This window comes from Pteropus vampyrus, unplaced genomic scaffold, assembly GCF_000151845.1.
Source record: "Pteropus vampyrus isolate Shadow unplaced genomic scaffold, Pvam_2.0 Scaffold183, whole genome shotgun sequence".
Taxonomy (NCBI): domain Eukaryota; kingdom Metazoa; phylum Chordata; class Mammalia; order Chiroptera; family Pteropodidae; genus Pteropus; species Pteropus vampyrus.
The window spans coordinates 522,387-525,272 of record NW_011888964.1 but is presented as its reverse complement, the minus strand read 5'-3'; the positions used below and the strand labels follow the sequence as shown (position 1 = coordinate 525,272).

The window sequence follows — 2,886 nt, the reverse complement described above, 5'->3', positions numbered from 1 at the left end:
GGCGGTTGGCCTCTAAGTCTGGCCTCCCGCCAGAGCAAGATGTCTCCAACTTCCCGACTTCTCTATAAAGGAGGAAGGGTAAAACTCCCAGAAACCTGACCCCCAAAGGGTTCTGGTCCCAGAGGCCCCAGGCCCAGGCCGCCTGGGGTCCAGCCACTACCAGGGGGTCCCCCTGCCTAGTGCTCACCCTGCTCGGAACAGCGCAGCAGCCTCCGCATCTGGGAAGAAGAAACAGTGGCGGGCGGGCGGGCGGGCGGCCGGGGGCGGGAGCCGCGCGGCCGCGGCCACGGCCGCTCTGTGGCTCGGAACTGGGCCCAGCTGGGCCTCGCGAGCGCCCCAGCCCCGCCGCGCTTCTCCCCTCCCCCTCCTTAAATCCCACCTCAAGCCCCGCGCCCTAGAGCAAGCCGGCGACTCAGCACAGTCGCCAGCAGGGGGATCGGCCCCTTCTCGCTGCGGCGCCCCGACTGGGGCTCTTCGGGGCGCCGCCACGGCCTCGCGGTGGGCTCCCGTCACCTCCTCCCCCGGGGCCGAGCCCGCGAGGCCCTGAGCCACCTGGACGCTCTTCCCTAGCCTTGTCGGCTTGCGGGCGGGGGTCCTCGGCGCGAGGTGTCGCGGGGCTGTCCCCGCAGCGCCCCTCTCCGGGCGGCGATCCGGTCCCCGCGCAGCCTCCGGCGTCTTCCCGGCGGGGCCTCGGCGCAGCCGGCTGCAGTCCACGTGGCTCCGGAGAGCTATATTCGGCTCGCAGGAAGCCCCGAGCCGGGGGAAAGCCGAGCCGAGCCGGGCCCAGGCGGGAGGGCGCGGGCGGGGGAGGCGCGGCGCGGGCCCGGGGGGCGGGCGCTGGGCGGAGGAAGGGGAGGGCCGTGCGGTCCCGGCGCCCGCCCCGCTCCGGCCCGGGCTCCGCGCCCCAGCCCCGGCCGCCAGCCCCTCCCGTTACACCCCGGGGAAGGTGTTCCAGAGACCGCTCCCAGCCTCACCCCGCCTCCCCGCTTCCCCGGCTCCAGCCTCCGCCGGCGGAGCTCCACTATGCCAGACAGTTTCGACACTTTGCAAAGACAAAGACCGGAGGGAGGAGGAAGAGGAGGAGAGAGCAGGACGGGGCGATGTGAGCTGGGAGGGGGCGAGTGTTCGGGACGCTCTCCCAACCCCCTCACCCCCAGATCTCCAGAAACTCCGGCGTGTCCCCGGCCGCGGTGAGTGAGCGCGCGGAGCCGCCCGCCGCCGGGGCGCGCGGGGGCTGCGTCCGCGGAGTTGGGGCTCGGCAGTTTCGTGGGTGTTCTCCGAGTGGAGGGGGGATAGCCTCCACCCCGGAACAGAGGTGGTGGGGACGCGCCCCGGAGGGTGTGACAGTGGACGTGGGACCGAAGACCCTAGGCGCTGCGAGGAAGGCCGGCGTAGGGCGACCCCCTCCCCGGCCCCGGCGCCGCCGGGGCGTTTGGGAGAGGAGGGAGGTCGGGAGGAGGCGTGGGTTCAGAAGTCTTCAGCCCTTACTGGAAGCGCTGCCAGGAGCTCAGAGGGGGAGCCCACGACGGGTTCCGGGCAGCGGTCTCTGGGGCGGCCCCAGTGACATTGCACCCAGAGCGGGCTGGAATCTCCCGTGTCGGGGCCGCGGGAGGGCGGAGCTGCCGGCGGGACCCCACGGGTGGGAGGTGACCCCACCAGCGGCGGGGCTCGGGCGCGTTGGAGCCGAGCCGGGGTCGCGGAGGCCGCGGGTGATCTGGTCCTGGGGCCGCGGGACGTTATCCGGCTCCAGCGTTCAAATCCGCTGCGAGCAGGCGCAGACCCAGGAGGTGACCACCGCGCCCGAGAACGCCGGCGGCCCGCGTTTTCCGGATATGGTGGAGAAGTTGGCCCCCGGGACAGGGCAGCTGGACGTGGCGTGGTGGACAGTGGGGGACTGGGCTGGGCGAAGCGAAGCGTGGCGAGGGTGGCGCTGGCGCAACTCGAAACTCTTGAGTCCGCCCCAACCCCATTAGGCTCTACCGCTGCCGCGAAATAATCGGACAAAAGTTGGCGACTTGTCTGCGTCTCCCGGGTATGTGACCTGCTCCGGGCAGGAGCCGCTGCCTCGGAGAGCGCAAGGGGGCGGGCGACGGTGGCAGTGGGGCAGAGCGCCGGGCTCGGGGCTACAGCTCTGTACAGAACTGGGGCAGTGGCGCAACTTTCGGCTCCTTTCACTAAGCGTTAGGGTGTTGGGGCGTGACCTTGAGGGAGGAAGCGCTACTGAACTTGAGGTGGGGGTTGAGGCTACGCCCGGGCTTGGTACAGGTACACCCCAGGACGCCTTCGCCTAACCCTGCGGCAGGGTCTCCAGAACGTCTGGGCTCTGTTCCTTGTCTGAAACCCTGAGCCTCTCCTCCCTCCCACCCAAGGTTCCCCGACAGCGCCTACCACACGCCGAGCTTGGGGCGCTCCACGAGCCGACACGTGCGCGCCCAGAAGTGTGCGAGTGGATGGGGCTGAGTCACTGCGTCTCGCGCAAAAGGGAGACAGCCTTGACCCTGAGGGCAGTGGCCTCTTCACCAGGTCGCCGCATCAGGCATCCACTGCCTTACACGTGGCCGTCTCCGGGGATCCCGTGCCGCTTCTGGCTCATCCCCCTCGCGGGTCCCCACGCCCCGCGGATTTGTGCGGAGATGGTTCCCCAGGGAGACAGCTAGCGCCCACTCTCGCTCTGCGGCTGTGTGCGTGTGTGCGGGCGGTAGGGAGGCCGGCACCCTACCGCAGAGAAAACGAGATAAGCGGGGATCGTGGTTGTTCAGCCGTCACCACCGCACCTGGCACGTAGTGGGTACACACGCTGTTGGAAAGGGCCTCTAAGATGGAAGGTTCTGGCAGGGGCCTGCACGCCCCTTCTCTTCTCCGCCCTATTTTAGCTATCGAATGCAC

The 2,886-nt window shown here is 70.2% G+C and overlaps 1 protein-coding gene across 2 annotated transcripts in view; it reads left to right on the top strand.

Moving 5' to 3' along the window:
• The first annotated feature begins 880 nt into the window (after positions 1-880).
• ST3GAL1 (ST3 beta-galactoside alpha-2,3-sialyltransferase 1) overlaps positions 881-2,886 on the top strand; it is a 60,426-nt gene continuing 58,420 nt past the window's right edge. Inside the window, exon 1 of one of the 2 annotated variants that reach the window (XM_023537227.1) lies at positions 881-1,190. The gene's annotated coding sequence lies outside the window, so the exon portion shown is untranslated. Of the gene's footprint in view, positions 1,191-1,758; positions 2,033-2,886 lie in introns of those variants that run through there. The other variant, XM_023537228.1, reaches the window with a different exon arrangement.